Genomic DNA, 27,274 nt, shown 5'->3' with positions numbered 1-27,274 from the left:
CTCTTCTCTCTCAAAACACTCATCCAGTGACGCTGACATCTGTTGCACAATAATCTCACTGGTTGTAGCTTCATCTTCTTTCAACCTCATCTTCTCCAACATCTTTACTAAGTATCTCTTGTAGTGATCAGCGGTGTCTGACGACAAAGACATGACCTTGTGTTTAGGTTTGGAATATTAATGATCAACCACTGTACACTCAGAACAAACTGGATCTTCACAGGTATCACAGTTGTTAGGCCTAACTACTGGGACTCATATATATTGACATGGTATTGTGCTAAGTATGTAACACGTTACAGTTGATACTGGACACTGCACCATGCCATATGGCTACAATATACATTGGTAGTTTCCAGATGAAACCAACGTCAGTTAATGCAATGTCTACATAGTGAAAAACTGTACTCAATCGTTAAATCATACAGGTGTTGTACAGAGTCAGTAAGGATGCAAGGTGGCAATAGTTTTTACATGCAAATTAATTAATAATACTCTTTTTTCTTCGAATTGCCTTCGTCTAGGTTTCCGTAGTGTAGTGGTTATCACGTTCGCTTTACACGCGAAAGGTCCCCAGTTCAAGCCTGGGTGGGAATATTTCTTATTTTTTGCAAACCCGTCTAAAACTCAGGGTGTAGGATAGATAGCTTATTGCTTTAAAAATCACTCGACTATATAGGTTAGTGAAGTAAAAAAAAAAGCACACATTTTTATTGCACACAAAACTACATAAATTCTACAAACACGGTAAATAGTTTGTTCTATAGCAAGACAGAGATATAATGTTATTCAGTGACTTTATAATTCACGTAATTCAAGGCTCCATAACATTTGAGCACATATTTCAAGTATTTTTTTAAAACTGTGACCGTATAGCGAAGTTTCCGTAACACGCGAAAGGTCCCCAATTCGAGCCTGGGCGTAAACAAACATTTTTTATTTAGAATATATATTAATAAACAATATCAGAATAGTTGTAATTTCATAAAGATTTAATCTTATATCATTAATTCTGATATTGTTTATTTGCCATTTGAAAATATAAGCTGATTTGGCATTTCAAGAAGATCTTGTATAAAAGAGATGACATCTTTTAGTATCATGTTCCTTTGAAATGTTAATTTTATCTATGGCTTTTATATTCCATTCGTATATTCTATTCAATGTTTAAACAGTTGTTGACCATTCTTTCCCATCCTTAGTTTTCATTTTTAATTCTCTTTTTATGAGTGCACGTGGAAAGCCAATTCCAATGCATTTGCATGCAGATGGCAATTAGGTGTATATTATAATATCACTGTTTGAGATGTGCAAGAAATAACATTAGTTTGTTAACTGACCACGGGTGTCAATGTCAATGTCAATGTCAAGAGATCAAAAGTCAAAGGTTCACATTATTGACACTTCTCTGAATCTTATGCTCGCAACTGTTAAATGCTGTTTGTATTTCTCTGTATTTGGCATCACTGCAATCAATGTGCAACATGACAACAAAACATACTTCTGAAATCAGCAAAGGATTGTGTATGTTTTCTTCTAAAACGTAACACCTAAAATATTTCTTGTCACAACATATACCTTAAAACATTTGTACAACTAACTTACAAATAATTTTACATTCTGTCAGTAAAGCAAAAGGAAACAAAAACAAACATTGTCCTTCCTTCTCATTTCGAGTGGAATCTCTATAAAGCTACTGATTCTTGCTTGGTAATGAAATTATTAGAAGGAGTCAAAGTTAATAAATTCAAACAACGATAACTATTCTCAAAGTTTCTCTTTTAATCAATGAACTCTAACAGTTTCCGTAGTGTAGTGGTTATCACGTTCGCCTAACACGCGAAAGGTCCCCAGTTCGAGCCTGGGCGGAAACAGGTACTAATCTTTTAGATAAATCGCTTCATAAGAAAAATGTTGTACTGGTGATGAATTCATCCAATCAAATGGTACCAGGATTTCATAGATTGAACAAACGTACAAGTTTGAGAATCTTGTTTTAATAGTCTCACCAATCTTTATATTGTTAATTTTCCCTTTGTGTCGAGGTTCAGCGAAAACTGTTATGTATTCGTGACATTGAACAAATATTCACATTATATCAGACTCTGATCATGAAATGATAAATCATTTTATAGGTACAGCTACTAGCATTTACGATTTGACAAATGGAGCAACTTTGATGTAATAGTTTGGGTCGTCCAAGTTAGAGAGAAATAATGCCAACCTCCCATTTGTAATGTATATATATATATATATATATATATATATATATATATATATATATATATATATATATATATATATATATATATATATATATATATATATATATATATATATATAAATGAGTGGACGTACACAGATTAATACTCTTCTCAACACGTAATAAAGTTTACGAGAGCACGCCATCCACGCTAAAACTTTCGACAGTTAGACTTGACAAGTACATGAACTGTAAGACATTACGTATTAAGCCTAACATTAAGTGCTGATGTGTTAGTAAGGGCATCTTACCCTAGACATTGACTTTAGGTTGACCCCCTGGTTAAATTTGTTTCTTTTGTATATGTAAATCAGTGAGTGTTTATGTTTGTTTCCTTCGCATTTTGAAACATTGGCAACAACATAAATTTCCGTAATTGTTAAGTATTGCACCACGTGCCACAGATACAACAGAACAACTTCGCAACCAAAAGCTTTCAAAATTGAAAGAGAAATAAAAAAGATGTTTCCGCCCAGGCTCGAACTGGGGACCTTTCGCGTGTGAGGCGAACGTGATAACCACTACACTACGAAAACTGTTAGAAAAATGTTCTCAGATCAGTAATCATATTTGTAGTGTACTCATTTAGATCTAATCGTGTCATTACCGAACAAGGAAATGTCACTGGAACTGAGGCAGTGAGGGGGGGGGGGGGTAGTGCAATTAGTTTTTGTTAAATATTTAAGTTACCTGTTCAAGGGAATGTTTAAATATAGTTACTTTTAAAGATTAAAAGACATTTTATAGATATTTCGAACAAGGATACTGCGCAATATTTAGCTAATGGGTGAGTTTATTTTTTATGAAGCAAAACAATTTTCGTAATGTAGTTGTAAAGTTCGCCGAAATTCTCAGAAATCGTCGATCTTCGAAATCATGACAAATTCGAAAATATGAGGCCTACTTTGACAATGGAAATGTTTTGTGATCTTATTCGAGTGCAATTAAAAGTTTGTTGCACGATTTGCTGGTTGTGCTGACGACATTTGACAAAAGGAGGTAAGTGAAGTATTTCGCATATTATGAACATGTTTCGGTTGCATCGATTCTCTTTTGTCGTTGGTTTATCATGACTTACAGCGCATCTCTCTCTCTCTCTCTCTCTCTCTCTCTCTCTCTCTCTCTCTCTCTCTCTCTCTCTCTCTCTCTCTCTCTCAACAATATCTTGCTTCATTTAGCTTGAAGGAAATAAACCATTTAAACAACAACAACTAGCCGCAGACACGTGACGACTGGTGTCTGTATTTAATGTATGTACGGCATGTGCATATTATTTCATTTCACTTAGACAAAAATTTTCATCTAATCTTGCTATCTTAAAGTGTAGCATTTCAACTTTCTCTCGCCCTTTGGTTCCGTTTTTTTATAAAACACGGAAAGTGAAAAGCAATCTGCAACGCGCTGTAGTAATGTATGGTAACACCCAACTATTATAAAACCATATTTGTACTATGGTCCCATCATTTCAGCGTTTGCCAGAATGATGTATATTGCAACGTAATTTCAACAATGTAATACACAATTAGATAGTCACACGTTGGGAAAATATTACTTTTTGAATGATACATGTGTTCATAAGAATTTAATACGTACATATTGTAGGAGGTAATTTCCAAAAAGTATTGTAATAATATCAATTTTTATTAATCTAAAGGAAACCTAACTATGTATCGGCGTTTCCGTAGTGTAGTGGTTATCACGTTCGCTTTACACGCGAAAGGTCCCCAGTTCGAGCCTGGGCGAAAACAGTCGCAAATACTTTTTGATAAAGATAATAAAAAAAATTGTGTGATTTCTGTTACATTCAATTTTAGAATAGGTAGGGTAGGTAGATTTTTTTTTTGATTTTTTTATATATATTTTTTTCATATGTGAGTCTCTAGTTCAGGTAGTTATGTTTTCCGTTGTTTTCCATATGATCTCTGTGTTATTGGTTTCTTCCCATCAGATGTACAGCCATTACATATTGGAAGAAGAGTTTTATATTGTCTTTTTAATTTGATGCCAGTTTCCGCATCCACTATTCCTTCGCGATTTTATTTTTTTTTCTCGAATATTTCTTAACAAAAGTTTAGAAAGACTATGGTAACCGGAATTTTTTAGGCCTTAGCACAATAATAATGCAACTAGGATCGAGATGCATTTTATCAAGAAATATAGAACCCATATCTGATTCAGTGGAAACGTGTACGTACCGAGAATGGAAGACTTCTGAAGTTCTTCACCAGATCACCACTGATGTACTGGCTGTAGAAAATCCCTGACATGTAGATGGACTTCAATCAATGGTAGCTCATCAATCGATATTATATGTACGTAATAAGTATCCAAAAGCTTTGACAAAAAGTCTTATTATTGCTGACAGCTTCATTAGACGTAATGCGACGTGGCACATTCGACAGCACTTGGCTTTCGCGTTGCCACGGGTAATATTGATCTCGCAGAGTGTTTGACATCAACGCGAGACTTCACGATTACTGTTCATTCTGGATCACAGAGATAATTCATTAAATATAGTTGGGTGAAGAGTAACAGAATATGTGCCGGAAATGTATCCTAAAGTAATTTGACCACGATGTCACAAAGTTTTTGTGGAGTTCTATAAAACATTCGTGATTCGGTTACTCATAACTTCACCCAACTATGTTCGATTCCACTGAATCTATTCTAAAACACTCTGCGATATCAATATTACCCGTGGCAACGTTCGTCCCTGGTTCGATGAATCGTCTCTGTGTTCCAGAATGAATACAATTCGTGAAGTCTCGCGTTGATATCAAACACTCTGCGAGATCGCTATTACCCGTGGCAACGCGAACGCAAAGTGCTGTAGAATGTGTCACGTCACGTCACGTTCCATATTCTTATTTCTGCTATCGATTTGTATCGTGTATTATGTACAGCGGTATTATAATAATATTATATTATCACCTTGACGTAGCGTCAAATGAAGCTGTCGGCAATAATAAGACTTTTGTTTGAATCTTTGGTATAAATTATATCGATTGAGCTTCCATTGATTCAAGTCCATCTACATTTTCAGGGAAATTGATTATCTGAAGCAAGTTTGTCAGTGGTGATCGAGTGAAGAACTTCAGTCTTCCATTCTCGGTACGTACATGTTTCCAGTGATATAGATTCTATATTTCTTAATAAAATGCATCTCGACCTACTTGCACTATTATTTTGCTAAGACAATGAAAAAACCGTATTTATCAAAAATAAATCTTTTCAACTGTTTCCGCCCAGGCTCGAACTGGGGACCTTTCGCGTGTAAAGCGAACGTGATAACCACTACACTACGGAAACTTCCACGAATACTCAATTTACAAAAAGTAGCATAGTCATTTGATTTTCGGATATATGTAATACCTATTAGGGGAATCGTGGAAAGCAATGACAATTTTGAACGTTTTGACTCGTATTTCGAACACAGCAGAACCAGTGACGTAGACACGCGTTGTCATGACACAGACGAGGTGTTGTCGTGACGTAGAACGACCAGGGTATGTATATTCCATTTGTTCAACTTGGCTTGTTCATGGTGTAATAGTTCGACTCTGCTTCCATTCAGCAAGGCCTTCATATATTTGATATATCAAATGAATCTACTCTAATATTGTACACACGGCAATTCTTGATCATTGACATTGCGTAATTCATTTTGATAGAACATATTAATCAAACACTGGAGAATTGTCATATTTGCCTGTTTTCTTCTTTGCTCCTAACTACTTTATTGTCGGGCAATGCTCTTATTAGGGTTGCGGCTCATTGAATCCTAGGCCTTGAATCCTAGGCCCTGACCTTATATAAGTTGTTATGTTTCGCCTATAAAACACTACCACCTCCTGTTAAATTGGCTCTACCCGGGGCATAGGATTCAATGAGCCGCAACCCTAATAAGAGCCTTGTCTGGTAATGAAACAGTTAGGAACAAAGAAAAAACAATGCGAATGTGACAATTCTTCAGTGTTTGATTATGTTTTATCAAAATGAATTACGTAATTTATCAGCCATCACGGTGTACAATATTGAGAGCTAACAAATTTAAATCGTTTAAAAAATGGTCCAGTTGCAGCTGTAAGGCGTTCTCCCCTGTGTTTCCATGGTTATCTTATTACCATGTCAATTATGCTATCTGTATGGTGACATCTAGTAGTCTGTGATGATATAATGGCCGAAACAATACAATATTACTTAAACTATGGGACCATCATTTAAAAGAATGTATTGCAGCGTGATTTTGAAATGCAATACAGATAGACATTCATGGGAGATATACTATTATTCAGTGACTTTATTATTCGTAATTCGAGGGGCCATAACATTTGAACACATATTTCAAGTAATTCTTAAAACTGTGACCATATAGGGAAGTTTCCGTAGTGTAGTGGTTATCACGTTCGCCTAACACGCGAAAGGTCCCCAGTTCGAGCCTGGGCGGAAACATTCAACCAAAACATATTTTATTTAGAATATCTATTAATCTTGAAATTACAAATTTGGAAATATAAGCTCATTTTGCATTTCAAGATCTTGTATAAAAGCGAGACATCTTTTAGTATCATGTTCTTCTGAAATGTTAATTTTTTCTCTTACTTTTATATTCCATTCGTATATTCTTTTCAATGTTTTTAATCAGTTGTTGACCATTCTTTCCCATCCTTAGTTTTCATTTTCATTTCTCTTTTTCATGAGTGCACGTGGAAAGCCAATTCCATTACATTTGTGTGTATATGTATATTATAATATCACTGTCTGAGATGTGCAAGAAATAACATTACTTTGGTAACTCACTATGGGTGTCAAGATCAAAAGTCAAAGGTTCACATTATTGACACTTCTTTGAATCGTATGCTCGGATAAATTGTCAAATGCTGTTTGTATTTCTCTGTATTTTGCATCACTGCAATCAATGTGCAACATGACAGCAAAACATACATTTTGAAATCAGCAAAGGATTGCGTATGTTTTTTCTGAAACGTAAAACATAAAATATTTCTTTTTTTCAAAATATACCTTAAAACATTTTGTATAACTAACTTACAAATATTTTTACATTTTGTCAGTAAAGCAAAAGGAAACAAATACAAACGTTGTCCTTCCTTCTCATTTCGAGTGAAGTCTCTATAAAGCCATAGTTTCTTTTTTGGTAATGAAATTATTAGAAGGAGTCAAAGTTAATAAATTCAACCACGATAACTATTCTCAAAGTTTCTCTTTTTATCAAAGGGTACCAGGTATTTCATAAATTGAACAAACATGCAAGTTTGAGAATATTGTTTTAGTAGTCTCACGAATCTGTATTTTATCAATTTTTGTTGTCGAGGCTTAGTTACATTGAACAAATATATTCGTGACATTGAACAAATATTCACATTATATCAGACTCTGAAATGCTAAATAATTGTATGGGTACAGCAACTAGCATTTACGATTTGACAAATCGAGCAACTTTGATGTAAAAGTGTGAGTCGTTCAAGTTGAAGACAAATTATGCCTACCTCCCAATTGTAATGTAAATGTATTAATGAGTGGACACAGATCAATACTCATCGACATCTACTTTACATTCAGACTGGATATCAGGAAACATTTCTTTTCTCAACACCTAACAAATTGTACCAGAGCACATTATTCACGCTAAAACTTTCAACAGTTCGACTTGACAATTACATGAACACTTGTATTGTAAGACATTACGTAATAAGCCTAACATAAAGTGCTGACATGTTTAAGTAATAAGGAATCTTACCCTAGACATTGACTTTAAGTTGACCCCCTGGTCAAACTTGTTTCTTTTTTATATATAAATCAGTGAGTGTTTATGTTTGTACTGTTTCCTTCGCATTTTGCAACATTGACAACAAAATAAATTTCGGTAATTATTAAAATTGCACCAAATGCCATAGCAACAACAGAAATCTGTAAACATTCTAACTGTGTAAGCAACCAAAACCTTTCAAAATTTAAAGAGAAAAAGAAAAGATGTTTCCGCCCAGGCTCGAACTGGGGACCTTTCGCGTGTGAGGCGAACGTGATAACCACTACACTACGAAAACTGTTGGAATAGGTTCCCAGAAAGGAAATTTGTAGAATACTCATTTCGACCTAATCATGGTGTCATTACCGAACAAGGAACTTGATTTGGTTAATAGAAATGTCACTGGAACTGAGGCAGAGAGGGGAGGGGAGTGCAACTAGTTTTTGTTAAATATTTAGAAGTTGCCTGTTCAAGGGAATGTTTAAAAATAGTTACTTTTAAAGATTAGAAGATATTTTATAGATAATTCGGAGAAGAATACTGCGCAATATTTAGCTAATGGGTGAGTTTATTTTCTATGAAGCAAAACTATTTTCGTAATGTGATTGTAAAGTTCGCCGAAATTTTCAGCGATCGTCCATCCGTAATCTTCAAAGTCATGACAAATTCGAAAATATAAGGCCTACTTTGATAAAGCGAATGTTTTGTGATCGTATTCGTGTGTAATTAAAAAATTATTGCACGATTTGCTTGTTTTCACAGAAAGGTTTCACTGTGCTGAAGACAGTAATTGACAAAAGGGGTTCACGATAGTATTTCGCATGTTACGAATATGTGTTTCAGCTACATCGATTCTCTTTCGTCGTTGGTTTATCATGACTTACAGCGCATTGCTCTCTCGCTCTCGCTCTCTCTCTCTCTCTCTCTCTCTCTCTCTCTCTCTCTCTCTCTCTCTCTCTCTCTCTCTCTCTCTCTCTCTCTCTCTCTCTCTCTCTCTATCCTAAAGTAATTTGACCACGATGCCACAAAGTTTTTTGTAGAGTTCTATAAAACATTCGTGATTCGGTTACTCATAACTTCACCCAACTATGTTCGATTCCACTGAATCTATTCTAAAACACTCTGCGATATCAATATTACCCGTGGCAACGTTCGTCCCTGGTTCGATGAATTGTCTCTGTGTTCCAGAATGAATAGAATTCGTGAAGTCTCGCGTTGATATCAAACACTCTGCGAGATCACTATTACCCGTGGCAACGCGAACGCAAAGTGCTGCAGAATGTGTCACGTCACGTCACGTTCCATATTCATTTTTCTGCTATCGATTTGTATCGTGTATTATATATGTACAGCGGTATTATAATGATATTATATTATCATCTTGACGTAGCGTCAAATGAAGCTGTCGGCAATAATAAGACTTTTGGTTGAATCTTTGGTATACATTATATCGATACCAGTGATTCAAGGCCATCTACATTTTCAGGGAAATTGATTATCTGAAGCAAGTTTGTCAGTGGTGATCTGGTGAAGAACTTCAGTCTTCCATTCTCGGTACGTACATGTTTCCAATGATATATTTCGTGATAAAATGCAACTCCACCTCCTTGCATAATTATTTTGCTAAGACCATGAAAAAACCGTCTTTATCAAAACTAAATCTTTGCAACTGTTTCCGCCCAGGCTCGAACTGGGGACCTTTCGCGTGTAAAGCGAACGTGATAACCACTACACTACGGAAACTTCGCTGAAGATGGAACTTTTCCGTCACTTGAAATAACAAATTTGATTCCGCTTGTCTTTTCATTGATATGTCCTACACGTGCTTTACTGTAATAGAAAACATAAAAAATAGACCGCCTATGAAAATCATTTATAATTCATTATCTTTCTCCTTTATTCAGTTTGACAGGTATGAATCACACACAAAAGAGATGTTTCGTGCATTAAGACAAAACATAGCAAACTGAACCATTGAGCTAATAGGTAACACTTTGCAATGTTGGCGTCTTCTTCACAAAGCACTTACTAATTGCAATGTTGTCAAGTATCACGAACAAGTCATATGAATCTACACACTTTCACATTTATTGGGGGAAGTGCAAGAAGGCGCTTGTCACTTCTCCTAATTATAATGGTTATATTCTTATTTTTCAATAGGTAATATCAGATGCAGTCACTTTCACATGCACTTCGAATACTATTATAAAGATAATTCCTCAGTTACAGTATATTTTTGTTTACTTCGACTCTTCGCATGTATGAATATGATATTGATAACATCTATTACGAAAACACTACCCGGGCATAGGATTCAATGAGCCGCAACCCTAATAAGAGCCTTGTCCGGTAATGAAATAGTTAGGAACAAAGAAAAAACAATGCGAATGTGACAATTCTTCAGTGTTTGATTATGTTTTATCAAAATGAATTACGTAATTTAAAAGCCATCACGGTGTACAATATTGAGAGCTAACAAATTTAAATCGTTTCAAAAATGGTCCAGTTGCAGCTGTAAAACGTTCTTCTCTGTGTTTCCATGGTTAGCTTGTTACCATGGCAGCCATGTTATCTGTATGGTGACATCTAGTAGTCTGTGATGATATAATGGCCGAAACAATACAATATTACTTAAACTATGGGACCATAATTTCAAATAATGTATATTGCAGCGGGATTTTAAAATGCAATACAGATAGACATTCATGGGAGATATACTATTATTCAGTGACTTTATTATTCGTAATTCGAGGGGCCATAACATTTGAACACATATTTCAAGTAATTCTTAAAACTGTGACCATATAGGGAAGTTTCCGTAGTGTAGTGGTTATCACGTTCGCCTAACACGCGAAAGGTCCCCAGTTCGAGCCTGGGCGGAAACATTTAACCAAAACATATTTTATTTAGAATATCTATTAATCTTTATGAAATTACAAATTTGGAAATATAAGCTCATTTTGCATTTCAAGATCTTGTATGAAAGCGAGACATCTTTTAGTATCATGTTCTTTTGAAATCTTAATTTTTTTCTCTTATTTTTATATTCCATTCGTATATTCTTTTCAATGTTTTCAATCAGTTGTTGACCATTCTTTCCCATCCTTAGTTTTCATTTTCATTTCTCTTTTTCATGAGTGCACGTGGAAAGTCAATTCCAATGCATTTGTGTGTAGATGTATATTATAATATCACTGTCTGAGATGTGCAAGAAATAACATTAGTTTGGTAACTCACTATGGGTGCGGGTGTCAAGATCAAAAGTCAAAGGTTCACATTATTGACACAAGTTCTTTGAATCGTATGCTCGGATAAATTCTCAAATGCTGTTTCTATTTCTCTGTATTTTGCATCACTACATTCAATGTGCAACATGACAACAAAACATAAAGTGCTGACATGTTTAAGTAAGGAATCTTACCCTAGACATTGACTTTAAGTTGACCCCCTGGTCAAACTTGTTTCTTTTTTATATGTAACTCAGTGAGTGTTTATGTTTATACTGTTTCCTTCGCATTTTGCAACATTGACAACAAAATTAATTTCGGTAATTATTAAAATTGCACCAAATGCCATAGCAACAACAGAAATCTATAAACATTCTAACTGTGTAAGCAACCAAAACCTTTCAAAATTTAAAGAGAAAAAGAAAAGATGTTTCCGCCCAGGCTCGAACTGGGGACCTTTCGCGTCTGAGGCGAACGTAATAACCACTACACTACGAAAACTGTTAGAATAGGTTCCCAGAAAGATTTGTAGAATACTCATTTCGACCTAATCATTGTGTCATTACCGAACAAGGAACTTGATTTGGTTAATAGAAATGTCACTGGAACTGAGGCAGTGAGGGGGGGGGGGGGGGTAGTGCAACTATAGTTTTTGTTAAATATTTAGAAGTTGCCTGTTCAAGGGAATGTTTAAAAATAGTTACTTTTAAAGATTAGAAGATATTTTATAGATATTTCGGAGAAGAATACTGCGCAATATTTAGCTAATGAGTGAGTTTATTTTCTATGAAGCAAAACAATTTTCGTAATGTGATTGTAAAGTTCGCCGAAATTCTCAGCGATCGTCCATCCGTAATCTTCAAAGTCATGACAAATTCGAAAATATAAGGCCTACTTTGATAAAGCGAATGTTTTCTGATCGTATTCGTGTGTACTTAAAAAATTGTTGCACGATTTGCTTGCTTTTATAGAAAGGTTTCACTGTGCTGAAGACATTAATTGACAAAAGGGGTACACAATAGTATTTCACATGTTACGAATATGTCGATTCTCTTTCGTCGTTGGTTTATCATGACTTACGGCGCATTTCTCTCTCTCTCTCTCTCTCTCTCTCATTTAGTTTGAAGGAAATAAACCATTTAAATAAACAACAATTAGACGCAGACATGTGACAACTATGTTTTGGTGACTCTATTTAATGTCTGTACGTGATTAGATCGAAATGAGTATTCTACAAATTTCTTTTCTTGGAAACTTTGTGTAACAGTTTTCGTAGTGTAGTGGTTATCACGTTCGCCTCACACGCGAAAGGTCCCCAGTTCGATGCCTGGGCGGAAACATCTTCTATTTTTCTCTTTAGATTTTGAAAGCTTTTGGTTGTTTACACACTGTCATCTAGAATTCTAGAACACTTTTGGTTAACCCGTCTGTTATTTTGTCCGAGGCGCAGCCGAGGATAAAAGAACTGATGGGTTAACCAAAACTGTCCGAATAAAAACAGTAAATGTCCGAGGACACGTACTATAACGAAGTTATACTGCGAATTTGGCGAGTTTTGTAGTTTTCAAGCGACTTCCTCCCTGGCAATGAACGCAGCAGCACGTTATGTAAATTACAATTGATGGGACTGTTTTACAACACGTTGTCATTTGCTTGAATTGAGAACACTGAGTTTAGCCAATCAAAAATAGAACATTTTAGTTTAACAGGTGGTAGTATTATAATTAGACACGCGTGTGTATTCGGGTGTGGCAGCATTGTGTCTCGTAGTCAGACACCACAGTCGAACCGTCGTCGAAGTGTTCGTTCCCTCGTCTCGTATTATGTCGCTCCAAAAGTCTGTAGTCAATTGGAACAGGGAATATTTTCTATCCCAGGTCGACGTAGATGATGCTGAAGATTTTAAGTTAACTGACATACAAAAAGAATTTCGGTTTCTACCTCCGGTTGACAACACCAAAGTGGAGGAATACCAGCCACTCGCAAGGCGACACGATGGGGTGTTACTGTATGGAAAGAAGTGCAGGTAGGATCTACCCTACGTCTTTCTGAAAGCGGTTCCTGTGAGACTGTTGAATGTAACACTGCATCGAAGGATTCGATTGTTGAATCGTCACCAGTTACAATAAATGTAGTCAAAGAGAACACGAAGATTCAAATTACATTTTGAATTGTGTATTGTATTTTCATAATGACTGGAATTAAATGCACTTCACCTGGTTTCGAGCTTCTTTGTTTTCATTGGTTGTGTACTCCTGTCAGATTGTTTCTTTTTGTATTACCTCGTTAACATTGATATATTCCCAATTGTTGAGAATAACTAAACTGCGGACTCTTTCTTTCTTTGGGTTAACTTGGTGTGGACTCTTTCTTTGTTTGAGTTAACTTGTAGCGGCCTTTTTCTTTGTTGAAAGCAGTCCGATTAACTTGAATTTATAATTAATGAGTGAAAAGTGTACGGTAACAGAAAAAGAGAGCATGGTTTGAACAATAGAGACGAGCCAAAAAGTTGTATAACTGTCGAAAGCTGTAGCATGGATGACGTGCTCTGGTACACTTCTTGAGACTATTAAAACAAGATTCTCAAACTTGCAGGTTTGTTCAATCTATGAAATACCTGGTACCATTTGAATGGATTAATTCATCACCAGTACAATATTGTTCTCACGATCCGAAGCGATTTATCAAAAAGCATCTTAACTGTTTCCGCCCAGGCTCGAACTGGGGACCTTTCGCGTGTTAGGCGAACGTGATAACCACTACACTACGGAAACTGTTGGCGTTAATTGATAAAACTTTGAAAATAGTTATCGTGTTTGAATTTATTAACTTCAACTCCTTCTAATAATTTCATTACCAAACAAGAAACTAGTTTTATAGATACTTCACTCGAAATGAGAAGGAAGGACAACGTTTTGTTTTTGTTTCCTTTTGCTTTACTGAGAAAATGTAAAATTATTTGTAAGTTGGTTGGTTGTACAGAATGTTTTAAGGTATATGTTGTGACAAGAAACATTTTATGTGTTACGTTTTAGAAGAAAACATACACAATCCTTTGCTGATTTCAGAAGTATGTTTTGTTGTCATGTTGCACATTGATTGCAGTGACGCCAAATACGGAGAACTACAAACAATATTTTGACAGTTTATCCGAGCATACGATTCAAAGAAGTATCAATTGTATCAATTGAAGCTGTGACATTTGATCTTGACACTCATGGTCAGTTACAAAAGTAATTTCTTGCACATCAGTGATATTATAATATATATCTGCACACAAATGTATTGGAAAGAGAAAAACTGAACATTTCAAAAGAACATGATACTAAAAGATGTCTCACTTTTATACAACAACTTGAAATACCAAAGCTTATATTTTCAAATTTGTAATTTAATATCACTGATGTGCAATGCAAGATTAATAGATATTCTAAATAAAAAATGTTTGGATGGAATGTTTCCGCCCAGGCTCGAACTGGGGACCTTTCGCGTGTTAGGCGAACGTGATAACCACTACACTACGGAAACTTCGATACATAATCACAAAATTACTTGAAATATGTGCTCAAATGTTATGGACCCTCGAATTACGAATTATAAAGTCACTGAATAATAGTATATCTCCCATGAATGTCTATCTGTATTGCATTTCAAAATCACGCTGCAATGCATTATTTGAAATGATGGTCTTATAGTTTAAGTAATATTGTATTGTTTCGGCCATTTATCATCACAGACTACTAGATGTCACCATACAGATAACATAATTGCCCTGGTAATAAGGTAACAATGGAAACACGGAGAAGAACGTCTTACAGCTGCAGCTGGACCATTTTTGAAGCGATTTAAATTTGTTAGCGCTCAATATTGTACACCGTGATGGCTTTTAAATTACGTAATTCATTTTGATAAAACATAATCAAACACTGAAGAATTGTCACATTCGCATTGTTTTTTCTTTGTTCCTAACTATTTCATTACCGGACAAGGCTCTTATTAGGGTTGCGGCTCATTGAATCCTATGCCCCGGGTAGAGCCAATTTAACAGGAGGTCGTAGTGTTTTATAGGCGAAACATAACAACTTATATAAGGTCAGGGCCTAGGATTCAAGGCCTAGGATTCAATGAGCCGCAACCCTAATAAGAGCATTGCCCGACAATGAAGTAGAACTTAGGAGCAAAGAAAAAAACAGGCGAATATGACAATTCTCCAGTGTTTGATTAATATGTTCTATCAAAATGAATTACACAATGTCAATGATCAAGAATCGCCGTGTGTACAATATTAGAGTAGATTCATTTGATATATCAAATATATGAAGGTCTTGCTGAATGGAAGCAGAGTCGAACTATTACACCATGAACAAGCCAATTTGAACAAATGGAATATACATACCCTGGTCGTTCTACTTCACGACAACACCCCGTCTGTGTCATGACAACGCGTGTCTACGTCACTGGTGCTGCTGTGTTCGAAATATGAGTCAAAACGTCCAAAACTGTCATTGCTTTCCACGACTTCCCTAATAAGTATTACATGTATCCGAAAATCAAATGACTGCTACTTTTTGTAAATTGATTTTCGTGAAAGTTTCCGTAGTGTAGTGGTTATCACGTTCGCCTCACACGCGAAAGGTCCCCGGTTCGAGCCCGGGCAGAAACAGAAGTTGGAAACATTTTGATGACATTTCATTCGCATCTTATTGTATACATGTAACGTTTGCAATTTTAGGCTGTTGCCATGACACGTGACTGTAATACACTATCTGTATGTATCGTTTATGTAGTGTTTTCGTAGTATATGTTATCATATTCATACATGCTAAGAGTCGAAGTAAACAAAAATACAGTATACTATAACTGAGGAATTATCTTTGTAATGGTATTCGAAGTGCATGTGAAAGTGACTGCATCTGATATTACGTATGACAAATAAGAATATAACCATTTTAATTAGGAGAAGTGACAAGCGCCTTCTTGCACTTCCCCCATATATGTGAAAGTGTGTAGATTCATATGACTTGTTCATATTGCAAATTAGTATAAAATGCTTTGTGATGTAGACGCCAACACTACAAAGTGCTATTAGCTCAATGGTTCAGTTTGCTATGTTTTGTTTTTATTTGTTTTAATGCACGAAACATCTCTTTTGTGTGATTCATACCTGTCAAACTAAATAAAGGAGAAAGATATTCAATTGTAAATGATTTTCATTTTTTTTATGTTTTTTATTACAGTAAAGCATGTGTAGAACGTATTTCCAATGATTGAAAAGACAAGCGGAACCAAATTTGTTATTCCAAGTGAAGGAAGAAAAGTTTCATCTTCAGCAAAGTTTCCGTAGTGTAGTGGTTATCACGTTCGCTTTACACGCAAAAGGTCCCCGAAAGGTTCGAGCCTGGGCGGAAACAGTCGCAAATACTTTTTATTAAAGATAATTTTAAAAAAATGTGTGGTTCCTGTTACATTCAACTTAGAATAGGTAGGGTAGGTAGATTTTTTTTTTCATATATATATATATATATTTATATGTGAGTCTCTAGTTCAGGTAGTTATGTTTTCCGTTGTTTTCCGTATGGTCTCTATGTTATTGGTTTCTTCCCATCAGATGTACATCCATTACAGATTGGAAAAAGAGTTTTATATTGTCTTTTTAATTTGATGCCAGTTTCCGCATCCACTATTCCTTGCGAGACTTCACTTCGCGATTTTATTTTTTTTTTCTCGAATATTTCTTAACAAAAGTTTACGGTCCGCGTGAAAGACTAGGTGGGGGTCGGGTAACCGGAATCAAACATTTTTTAGGCCTTAGCACAATAATAATGCAACTAGGATCGAGATGCATTTTATCAAGAAACATAGAATCCATATCTGATTCAGTGGAAACATGTACGTACCGAGAATGGAAGACTTCTGAAGTTCTTTACCAGATCACCACTGATGTACTGGCTGTAGAAAATCCCTGGCATGTAGATGGACTTCGATCAATGGTAGATCACCAATCGATATTATATGTACGTAATAAGTATCCAAAAGCTTCAACAAAATGTCTTATGACAGCTTCATTACATAATGCGACGTGGCACATTCGACAGCACTTGGCTTTCGCGTTGCCACGGGTAATATTGATCTCGCAGAGTGTTTGACATCAACGCGAGACTTCACGACTACTGTTCATTCTGGATCACAGAGATAATTCATTAAATATAGTTGGGAGAAGTTATGAGTAAGAGAATATGTGGCCGAAATGTATCCTACAGTAATTTGACCACGATGCCACAAAGTTTTTTGTGGAGTTCCATAAAACATTCGTGATTCGGTTCCTCATAACTTCACCCAACTATGTTCGATTCCACTGAATCTATTCTAAAACACTCTGCGAGATCAATATTACCCGTGGCAACGTTCGTCCCTGGTTCGTTGAATTGTCTATGTGTTCCAGAATGAATAGAATTCGTGAAGTCTCGCGTTGATATCAAACACTTTGCGAGATCACTATTACCCGTGGCAACGCGAACGCAAAGTACTGTAGAATGTGTCACGTCACGTCACGTTCCATATTCTTATTTCTGCTATCGCTTTGTATCGTGTATTATATGTACAGCGGTATTATAATAATATTATATTATCATATTGACGTAGCGTCAAATGAAACTGTTGGCAATAATAAGACTTTTGGTTGAAGCTTTGGTATACATTCTCGGTACGTACATGTTTCCAGTGATATAGATTCTATATTTCTTGATAAAATGCATCTCGACCTACTTGCATCATTATTTTGCTAAGACCATGAAAAAAATCACCTTTAACAAAAAGGATACTGTCGACTGTTTCCGCCCAGGCTCGAACTGGGGACCTTTCGCGTGTAAAGCGAACGTGATAACCACTACACTACGGAAACATCGATACTTAACGACATTTCCTTTAAATTAATAAAAAATTATATTATTACTTAAACAATACTTTTTTGAAATTATCTCCTACATTTCTACGTACTAAATTCGTAATGAATCCGTAAATATGTTTATCATTCACAACGTAATACTTACCCTACTCACGACTCTCTAATTAAGTATTACATTGTTCAATTACTTTGCATCTGAAATTATAAGGATCCTTATAATAGTTGGGTATTATCACACATTACTACAGCGCGTTGCATATTGCTGTTCACTTTCGGTGTTCCATGTCACAAAACAGGAACCAAAGAGAAACTGGAAAGGCTACACTTTAAGATAACAAGTTTGCATGAACTAATGTACCACATACGTATATCGTAAATACATTAAATGGAGACACCAAAAGAGAGAGAGAGAGAGAGAGAGAGAGAGAGAGAGAGAGAGAGAGAGAGAGAGAGAGAGAGAGAGAGAGAGAGAGAGTGAGAGAGAGAGAGAGCGAGCGAGCGAGCAATGCGCTGTAAGTCATGATAAACCAACGACGAAAGATAATCGATGCAGCCGAAACATGTTCGTAACATGCGAAATACTATCGTGAACTCCTTTTGTCAAATGTCTTCAGCACAGTGAAACCTTTCTATAAAAACAAGCAAATCGTGCAATATTTTTTTTTAATTACACACGAATACGATCACAAAACATTCGCTTTATCAAAGTAGGCCTTATGTTTTCCTCGAATTTGTCATAACTTTGAAGATCGACGATCTCTGAGAATTTCGGTGAACTTTACAACCACATTACGATAATAGTTTTGCTTCATAGAATATAAACTGACACATTAGTTAAATATTGCGCAGTATTCTTCTCCGAAATATCAATGAAATTTCTTGTAATCTTTAAAACTAACTATTTTTAAACATTCCTTTGAACAAGTAATTTCTAAATATTTAACAGAAAAACTAGTTGCACTACCCCTCCCCCTCACTGACTCAATTCCACTGGCATTTCTATTAACCAAATCAAGTTCCTTGTTCGGTAATGGTGTGATTAGATCGAAATGAGTATTAAACAAATTTCTTTTCTTGGGAACTTTGAGTAACAGTTTTCGTAGTGTAGTGGTTATCACGTTCGCCTCACACGCGAAAGGTCCCCAGTTCGAGCCTGGGCGGAAACATCTTTTATTTTATCTTTAAATTTTGATAGCTTTTGGTTGTTCATACACTGTCAGGTAGAATTTTTACAGATTTCTGTTCTTGCTATGGCACATGATGAAATACTTAATAATTACAGAAATTTATTGTTGTCAATATTGCAAAATACGAAGGAAACAAACATAAACACTCACTGATTTACATATATGAAAAAGACAATTTTGTGAAGGGGGTCTAAGGTAAGATGCCTTACTAACACATCAGCACTTAATTTTACGCTTATTACGTAATGTCTTACAGTTCATGTACTTGTCAAGTCTAACTGTCGAAAGTTGTAGCGTGGATGACGTGCTCTGGTACACTTTATTACGTGTTCAGAAAGAAATGTTTCCTGATATCTATTCATGACTGTAAAGTGGGTGTCGATGTATATTGATCTGTGTACGTCCATTCATTTATACATAATTATACATTACAATTGGGAGGTTGTCATCATTTCTCTCTAACTTCAACGACTCAAACTATTACATCAAAGTTGCTCGATTTGTCAAATTGTAAATGCTAGTAGCTGTACATACAAAACGATTTAGCATTTCATGATCAGAGTCTGATATAATGTGAATATTTGTTCAATGTCACGAATACATGACAGTTTTCGCTGTGTCTCGACACAAAGGAAAAATTAATAAAATAAAGATTCATGAGACTCAGACTATTAAAACAAGATTCTCAAACTTGCACGTTTGTTCAATCTATGAAATCCTGTTACCATTTGATTGGATTAATTCATCACCAGTACAATATTTTTCTTATGAAGAGATTTATCAAAAAGTATCTTAACTGTTTCCGCCCAGGCTCGAACTGGGGACCTTTCGCGTGTTAGGCGAACGTGATAACCACTACACTACGGAAACTGTCGGAGTTTATTGATAAAAAGAGAAACTTTGAGAATAGATATCGTGTTTGAATTTATTAATTTTGACCCCTTCTAATTATTTCATTACCAAACAAGAAACTGTAGCTTTATAGACATTCCACTCGAAAAGAGAAGGAAAGACAATGTTTGTTTTTGTTTCCTTTTGCTTTACTGACAAAATGTAAAATTATTTGTAAGTTACTTGTACAAAATGTTTTAAGGTATATCTGGCGACAAGAAACATTTTAAGTGTTACGTTTTAGAAGAAAACATACACAATCCTTTGCTGATTTCAGAAGTATATTTTGTTGTCATGTTGCACATTGATTGCAGTGATGCAAAATACGGAGAAATACAAACAATATTTTGACAGTTTATCCGAGCATACGATTCAAAGAAGTATCAATTGTATCAATTGAAGCTGTGACATTTGATCTTGACACTCATGGTCAGTTACCAAAGTAATGTTATTTCTTGCACATCTCAGACAGTGATATTATAATATATATCTGCACACAAATGTATTGGAAATTGGCTTCCCACGTGCACTCATGAAAAAGAGATATAAAAATGAAAACTAAGAATGGGAAAGAATCGTCATCAACTAATTAAAAACATTGAAAAGAATATACGAATGGAATATAAAAGTAAGAGAAAAAATTAACATTTCAGAAAAACATGATACTAAAAGATGTCTCGCTTTTATACAAGATCTCCTTGAAATGCCAAATCAGCTTATATTTTCAAAGTTATAATTTCAAAAAGATTAATAGATAATGTTTCCGCCCAGGCTCGAACTGGGGACCTTTCGCGTGTTAGGCGAACGTGATAACCACTACACTACGGAAACTTCGATATATAATCACAGTTTAAAAAATTACTTTAATTATGTGCTCAAATGTTATGGACCCTCGAATTACGTGAATTATAAAGTCACTGAATAATAGTACATCTCCCATGAATGTCTATCTGTATTGCATTTCAAAATCACGCTGCAATACATTCTTTGAAATGATGGTCCCATAGTTCAAGTAATATTGTATTGTTTCGGCCATTTATCATCACAGACTGCTAGATGTCACCATACAGTTAACATGATTGCCATGGTAACAAGGTAATGAAGCATGGAAACACAGGGAAGAACGCCTTACAGCTGCAACTGGACCATTTTTTAAACGATTTAAATTTGTTGGCTCTCAATATTGTACACCATGATTGCTTTTAAATTACGTAATTCATTTTGATAAAACATAATCTAACACTGAAGATCAAGAATTGTCACATTCGCATTGTTTTATCCCCTTGTTCCTAACTATCTCATTATCGGAGAATGCTCTTATTGGGGTTGCGGCTCATTGAATCCTAGGCCCATGTAGAGCCAATGTAACAGGAGGTCGTAGTCCCGGTCGTAGTGTTGATTACAAAACGTTATATAAGGTTAAGGTAGGCCGTGACGGGGCGCCCTCACACATCTGTCAACCGCTCCTGTAAGGGCGGAACGTCACGACGTATCTTGCAGTCTACACACAGAAGTTTAGATGTAAAATACAGAGAATTATGAACGGAGAAATCACGACCTATGTGACAGACTATTCTGTATTTAGCTAAATATTGTACTAAGATTATAATAAAACTTATCCCAATGAATCTTTTTCTAATAATTAATTAATAAATACATGATTGTCTTGTTGAATGGAAGTAGAGTCGAACTATTACACCATGAAACAAACCAAGTTGAACAAATGGAATATACATACTCTGGTCGTTCTACGTCACGACAACACCCCGTCTGTGTCATGACAACGCGTGTCTACGTAACTGCTGTGTTCTGCTGTGTTCGAAATACGAGTCAAAACGTCATTGCTTTCCCCGGTTTCCCTGACACATGTATCCAAAAAATCAAATGACAATGCTACTGTTTGTCAATCGGGTATTCGTGGAAGTTTCCGTAGTGTAGTGGTTATCACGTTCGCCTCACACGCGAAAGGTCCCCGGTTCGAGCCCGGGCGGAAACAGAAGTTAGATACATTTTGATGACATTTCATCTTATTGTATACATGTAACGTTTGCAATTTTTAGGATGTTGCCATGGCACGTGACTGTAATACACTATCTGTATGTATCGTTTATGTAGTGTTTTCGTAGTAGATATTATCATATTCATACATTCTAAGAGTCGAAGTAAACAAAAATATACTGTAACTGAGGAATTATCTTTGTAATGGTATTCGAAGTGCATGTGAAAGTGACTGCATCTGATATTACCTATTGAAAAATAAGAATATAACCCGAACCATTATAATTAGGAGAAGTGACAAGCGCCTTCTTGCACTTCCCCCATAGATGTGAAAGTGTGTAGATTCATATTCATATGCAATTAGTAAGTGATTTGTGATGAAGACGCCAACACTGCAAAGTGTTATTACCTATTAGCTCAATGGTTCAGTTTGCTATGTTTGTTTTGATTTGTTTTAATGCACGAAACATCTCTTTTGTGTGTGATCCATACCTGTCAAACTGAATAAAGGAGAAAGATATTCAATTTTAAATGATTTTCATAGGCGGCCTATATTTTTATGTTTTTTATTACAGTAAAGCACGTGTAGAACGTATTTCCAATTATTGAAAAGACAAGCGGAATCAAATTTGTTATTTCAAGTGACGGAAGAAAAGTTTCATCTTCAGCGAGGTTTCCGTAGTGTAGTGGTTATCACGTTCGCTTTACACGCGAAAGGTCCCCAGTTCGAGCCTGGGCGGAAACAGACGAGAACGTATTTTGATAAAAGTAATATTTTGTTAAAAGTAATTTTTTGAAATTATTATGATCATTTAAACCGAACACTTTCAAAATATAATTCTTTAAGTTAATATTGTATTTAAAAAGGAAAAGTACAAGTTAGACTTTGACCATAAATGTTCATCAGCTCGGTAGATCAAATGACTAACACGGGTTTAATATACCGTTCATTTGTTTTAGCATTGATCTTTCGATCTGTCCGCCATATCGAAAGAACAACGCTAAAATATTTTTTTAACCGCTTGTGAGTTACGCTATATACAAGCTAAACTTCATTTTTACAAACAATGACTTTTTTGCACACAAAATATAAATTAAGCACATTGGCCTTAAAATAATGTAATTCCAAGAAATGCCAAGTTCTACCAAATCGTATCTTTTAATGTGAGGGAGAGCAATACACAAATTCAAGTGTCGGTCAATTTTACATATCCTAGCATCCCCACCCCCATCCCACGATTAGTGAAATATAAACAAAATTTAGTTCTTTATGAAATCATTAAACGAACGGAGAAAAGACCTCACAATCCCTACTTGATGTTTGAACAATTAAAATTGTGACTTTTGGATTCGAATTAAGTACTTATAACACAAGCGACCGAATTCTACTTTGATCGTTTTTTCTAGCCGAGTTGGAAACGTTCATGGCAGATCACTGGTGATTTGCTACGTTTTGTTCTGGTGCGGTTTGGTCTGTGTCGTCATCATCTATAAATGACAAGCGATAAATCATATATGTCTACAATACTCGAATTAGAAATATCGCAATTTGGTGGGGCAATCAAATGTGGTTGACTGTCAAGAATGAATGACTCCTGAAGCAATATCATCGATGATGCACTTACATTAGAAAGAATATTTCTGAATTAATTGTTCTGAAACATACTTATGAATGTGTTTTTCCACTTGACAACGACAGGCTCAATTGCCTCCAGATTGTACGTAATGATGTTCGTAATGTGTATCCCAACATCATCAACTGTAACAAAAGTTTTATTATTTCTGAGAGACGCTATGTCAAGTGAAGGTGATGCTTTGAAGATCGAAGTAATACTGCTATACGGCCAATTAATAGAAATAAGAATTTGGAACGTTGTCAATCGATCGTGGAGTTGCCACATGTAAAGATCTCGTAGAATGTTTCACACCAAACGCGAGACTGAATTTCTGGGTTGGCCATTCAGAAAGAATTATACAATAACAATTTCTTCCAAAACGTTGTTGCTTCATGACTGTGTTAGGTTCCATGTTGGAATAATAAAACCAATGGATATTTATTACACAACGTCTACATATCTATGTCAAAATCTGTATTAAATTTAGCCTAAACCAGTGAAGTTTTGCCGTAGTGTAGTGGTTATCACGTTCGCCTAACACGCGAAAGGTCCCCAGTTCGAGCCTGGGCGGAAACATACTATCAATTTTTGATAAAAAAGAGTAATTTTTCATGGTCCTAGCAACATAATAATGCAAGTAAGAACGAGATGAATTTCATCAACAAATATAGAATCCATATCTGATTCACTGAAAACATGTACGTACCGAGAATGGAAGACTTCTGACTTCATTCAACTACCATAGCTCCATCGCTATACTGTACTGTACTGTACAGTACGGAATATAATATCCACAACATCAACAAATTAAAGGTATTATTATTGCTGAGACTTTCATTCTGACGCTATGTCGCAGTGACAATTTGGAGGTCAAAGTAATAATGCTGTACACCAAGCGATAGCAGAAGTAAGAAATGGAACGTTGACGTCAATATATTGTGACGTTGCCTCTCGTAATGATTCCACAGAATGTTTCACATCAACGCGAGACTTTTCGCATTATACATGCATTCTGGAACATATTGACATTTCATCGGATACGCTTACAATCATGACAATAGGGAACTTGCAATCCAGACTGAGCATGCTCAGACGCAAAGGACTATGGGATTATCTGTGGTTATCGTAATACATAATCTGGAGCTTCTGATAAAATAAACCTCCCACAATGGTCAGGGTGACTATGAATTGATTATCTGTGGTTACAAACAATGTAACATTATTGTTAACTATGCTAAGTGATTAGTATTTATTATCACATTTCCCATGATGCAACATTCAACATGGCGGGTTTGCAAGTTCCCTATTGGGTGACTTTATGAATCGGGACAAATAATAGTAACAAAGTAAAATATATAGTTATCCAGTTTTGACGATTATGTGGCATGTAACAGATACGGGAGGGCGTAGCCCCACCCACCCTGGCCCTACCTCCCCTATTCTTTGACACATAATCGCCAAACCGACTCCAATAACTATATTTCTTTTCTTTTTTTAAATTTTGCAAAGTTTTGTTAAAAAATTATATATATTTTCAATAAGTGCAGTGTGTAATCTTGTTTGCGCTTTTATTTATTTTAGCAAATTGCATAGTTGCTGACAATAACATCATGACAAAACTGATCAGTCCGAGGAATTCGAAATTACTGATTATTTGCTAGAAACTTCATTTTTGTAGTAGTCTATATAGTACCTTACGTTAACAAAGACGAATGTATAATAGCATATTTTCCAATGATTGAAAAGACCAAATAAACATATTTTAAGACCGTCAATGGAAAAATACATTCTCAGTGAAGTTTCCGTAGTGTAGTGGTTATCACGTTCGCCTAACACGCGAAAGGTCCCCAGTTCGAGCCTGGGCGGAAACAGTCGAAAATGTATTTTTTTTAGTAAAGATGATTTTTTCATGGTATAATAGCGAAAAAGTAAATAGGATCAATATTTACTGTATATTTAATGTTGTAGATTACTGTTCGTTGGCTCTATTTGTTACAACCATGTAGAAACCATAAGAAATTGCATATGCTACACTTAGATAACAAGATCGCCACTTCAAGTTCATGCTACCTTTATTAGTCTGAATGAAATGCAACTTAACTGCGTACAGACACGCTCGCACCAATGCTCGCATTTGATGTCTGGGTGGTACCTTAGTCCATAACATTTAGACAACATGTTGCAAGAAACTATATCATTCAATCTGGCTATCTTAAAGTGTAGCATGCGCATGTACAGTTTCTCACAGGTTTCGGCGTGTTTGTATCAAACAGAGCCAGTGAAGAGTAATGCGCTGTAACACCGAATGCATGACAGAATCAATGATCGTTCGGCAAGATTAGTTCATTTCTAGATGGGAAGATGGCGACCACCTGTTGCATGTTATTAACTCACTGTATTATGAATAGATTATTTAAGATTTGCACACACCAAGTAATCTTAATCAAACAATATACTCCATCGAAGTTTCCGTAGTGTAGTGGTTATCACGTTCGCCTAACACGCGAAAGGTCCCCAGTTCGAGCCTGGGCGGAAACAAGCAAGAATATATTTTTTACAAGGGAAATAATAGATGATACGTACACTTCCGAATCATTACACACTTGATTATCAGTGTGTAATGTTGTATACGAAATCGCACCCCCTCCCCCTCACACACACACACACACACTTACATATTAGTTTTCCTAACACGAATCCTGTTACTACAAATGTATCAATATACGTTCACAAGAAGATAACTATACTAGAAGATAATATTTCGATGCCCCTCCATAAAGGTATGGGAAATATATTCAAGTCAATACGTTGTTATGTATTTTAGTAGCCTCGAGTAGACACTGAAAACAACAATCTGAAATGCCACACGCCCCTATGGCGCCCCCATGCGGTGGCACGCACGATGTTACATTGAACGTTTTCGAGACAATTCGTACTTCCATACACACTTACTCTAATGTCGATGATTCTATCGATTCAATTTTTTTTTCATTCAATGAGGAGGCAATATCAGTAACTCGTTATGTTTTGTTTCCCACCTGCTCGTAAAGGGAGGATGCGTCTAGTAAGTTCAAGTCCTCTGTATAATCCATGATCCATAAGCCCGGGCCGCGGGAGATCGAGAGTGCGCTAGAAGGAAGAAGAAAAGTTTGGCCTGGCTTGGCGTTGTCATCATTTTCAGCAGTTTGTAATTTTTCTAATCAAAACTGTCCCCCTAGATATCAGATAATCAGTACACGATTTGTTGTCTTAAAAAGATCTTAAAAGTGTTTTTCTTTCCTTTACATTTACATTTACATTTACATTTACACTGAAACACGTGCACTTTCCCTTTGTACTCATGAACAGCCTTAACAGCTGGGGTTGGAGATTTGACTTCTGTACAAATTAAAATTTTGATAATTTTGATACATATATGTAT

At 35.7% G+C, this 27,274-nt stretch overlaps 24 non-coding genes across 24 annotated transcripts; 14 read left to right on the top strand and 10 right to left on the bottom strand.

Annotated features, from left to right (window-relative positions):
- The first annotated feature begins 524 nt into the window (after window positions 1–524).
- On the top strand, window positions 525–597 carry Trnav-uac (transfer RNA valine (anticodon UAC)). The gene has a single exon. It is a non-coding gene; the product is annotated as a tRNA-Val (tRNA).
- A 1,204-nt stretch (window positions 598–1,801) lies between these two features.
- Trnav-aac (transfer RNA valine (anticodon AAC)) lies at window positions 1,802–1,874 on the top strand. The gene has a single exon. It is a non-coding gene; the product is annotated as a tRNA-Val (tRNA).
- Window positions 1,875–2,726: 852 nt separating this feature from the next.
- Window positions 2,727–2,799, bottom strand: Trnav-cac (transfer RNA valine (anticodon CAC)). The gene has a single exon. It is a non-coding gene; the product is annotated as a tRNA-Val (tRNA).
- Window positions 2,800–3,938: 1,139 nt separating this feature from the next.
- Window positions 3,939–4,011, top strand: Trnav-uac (transfer RNA valine (anticodon UAC)). Its single transcript has one exon. It is a non-coding gene; the product is annotated as a tRNA-Val (tRNA).
- Window positions 4,012–5,499: 1,488 nt separating this feature from the next.
- Trnav-uac (transfer RNA valine (anticodon UAC)) lies at window positions 5,500–5,572 on the bottom strand. Its single transcript has one exon. It is a non-coding gene; the product is annotated as a tRNA-Val (tRNA).
- A 1,070-nt stretch (window positions 5,573–6,642) lies between these two features.
- Window positions 6,643–6,715, top strand: Trnav-aac (transfer RNA valine (anticodon AAC)). The gene has a single exon. It is a non-coding gene; the product is annotated as a tRNA-Val (tRNA).
- A 1,540-nt stretch (window positions 6,716–8,255) lies between these two features.
- On the bottom strand, window positions 8,256–8,328 carry Trnav-cac (transfer RNA valine (anticodon CAC)). The gene has a single exon. It is a non-coding gene; the product is annotated as a tRNA-Val (tRNA).
- Window positions 8,329–9,700: 1,372 nt separating this feature from the next.
- Window positions 9,701–9,773, bottom strand: Trnav-uac (transfer RNA valine (anticodon UAC)). Its single transcript has one exon. It is a non-coding gene; the product is annotated as a tRNA-Val (tRNA).
- A 1,069-nt stretch (window positions 9,774–10,842) lies between these two features.
- Window positions 10,843–10,915, top strand: Trnav-aac (transfer RNA valine (anticodon AAC)). Its single transcript has one exon. It is a non-coding gene; the product is annotated as a tRNA-Val (tRNA).
- A 770-nt stretch (window positions 10,916–11,685) lies between these two features.
- On the bottom strand, window positions 11,686–11,758 carry Trnal-cag (transfer RNA leucine (anticodon CAG)). Its single transcript has one exon. It is a non-coding gene; the product is annotated as a tRNA-Leu (tRNA).
- Window positions 11,759–12,523: 765 nt separating this feature from the next.
- Trnav-cac (transfer RNA valine (anticodon CAC)) lies at window positions 12,524–12,597 on the top strand. Its single transcript has one exon. It is a non-coding gene; the product is annotated as a tRNA-Val (tRNA).
- A 1,361-nt stretch (window positions 12,598–13,958) lies between these two features.
- On the bottom strand, window positions 13,959–14,031 carry Trnav-aac (transfer RNA valine (anticodon AAC)). Its single transcript has one exon. It is a non-coding gene; the product is annotated as a tRNA-Val (tRNA).
- A 681-nt stretch (window positions 14,032–14,712) lies between these two features.
- On the bottom strand, window positions 14,713–14,785 carry Trnav-aac (transfer RNA valine (anticodon AAC)). The gene has a single exon. It is a non-coding gene; the product is annotated as a tRNA-Val (tRNA).
- A 1,062-nt stretch (window positions 14,786–15,847) lies between these two features.
- Window positions 15,848–15,920, top strand: Trnav-cac (transfer RNA valine (anticodon CAC)). The gene has a single exon. It is a non-coding gene; the product is annotated as a tRNA-Val (tRNA).
- Window positions 15,921–16,591: 671 nt separating this feature from the next.
- Window positions 16,592–16,668, top strand: Trnav-uac (transfer RNA valine (anticodon UAC)). The gene has a single exon. It is a non-coding gene; the product is annotated as a tRNA-Val (tRNA).
- Window positions 16,669–18,085: 1,417 nt separating this feature from the next.
- Window positions 18,086–18,158, bottom strand: Trnav-uac (transfer RNA valine (anticodon UAC)). The gene has a single exon. It is a non-coding gene; the product is annotated as a tRNA-Val (tRNA).
- Window positions 18,159–19,254: 1,096 nt separating this feature from the next.
- Window positions 19,255–19,327, top strand: Trnav-cac (transfer RNA valine (anticodon CAC)). Its single transcript has one exon. It is a non-coding gene; the product is annotated as a tRNA-Val (tRNA).
- Window positions 19,328–20,145: 818 nt separating this feature from the next.
- Window positions 20,146–20,218, bottom strand: Trnav-aac (transfer RNA valine (anticodon AAC)). The gene has a single exon. It is a non-coding gene; the product is annotated as a tRNA-Val (tRNA).
- A 779-nt stretch (window positions 20,219–20,997) lies between these two features.
- Trnav-aac (transfer RNA valine (anticodon AAC)) lies at window positions 20,998–21,070 on the bottom strand. The gene has a single exon. It is a non-coding gene; the product is annotated as a tRNA-Val (tRNA).
- Window positions 21,071–22,162: 1,092 nt separating this feature from the next.
- Trnav-cac (transfer RNA valine (anticodon CAC)) lies at window positions 22,163–22,235 on the top strand. The gene has a single exon. It is a non-coding gene; the product is annotated as a tRNA-Val (tRNA).
- A 674-nt stretch (window positions 22,236–22,909) lies between these two features.
- On the top strand, window positions 22,910–22,982 carry Trnav-uac (transfer RNA valine (anticodon UAC)). The gene has a single exon. It is a non-coding gene; the product is annotated as a tRNA-Val (tRNA).
- Window positions 22,983–24,354: 1,372 nt separating this feature from the next.
- Trnav-aac (transfer RNA valine (anticodon AAC)) lies at window positions 24,355–24,429 on the top strand. Its single transcript has one exon. It is a non-coding gene; the product is annotated as a tRNA-Val (tRNA).
- A 1,222-nt stretch (window positions 24,430–25,651) lies between these two features.
- Trnav-aac (transfer RNA valine (anticodon AAC)) lies at window positions 25,652–25,724 on the top strand. The gene has a single exon. It is a non-coding gene; the product is annotated as a tRNA-Val (tRNA).
- Window positions 25,725–26,318: 594 nt separating this feature from the next.
- Trnav-aac (transfer RNA valine (anticodon AAC)) lies at window positions 26,319–26,391 on the top strand. The gene has a single exon. It is a non-coding gene; the product is annotated as a tRNA-Val (tRNA).
- The last annotated feature ends 883 nt before the right edge of the window (window positions 26,392–27,274 follow it).

The sequence above is a fragment of the Glandiceps talaboti genome, chromosome 8 (genome assembly GCF_964340395.1).
Source record: "Glandiceps talaboti chromosome 8, keGlaTala1.1, whole genome shotgun sequence".
NCBI classification, from domain to species: Eukaryota; Metazoa; Hemichordata; class Enteropneusta; family Spengelidae; genus Glandiceps; species Glandiceps talaboti.
Note: the sequence above shows the minus strand (reverse complement) of the source record. Positions and strands in the feature narration are given on the sequence as shown.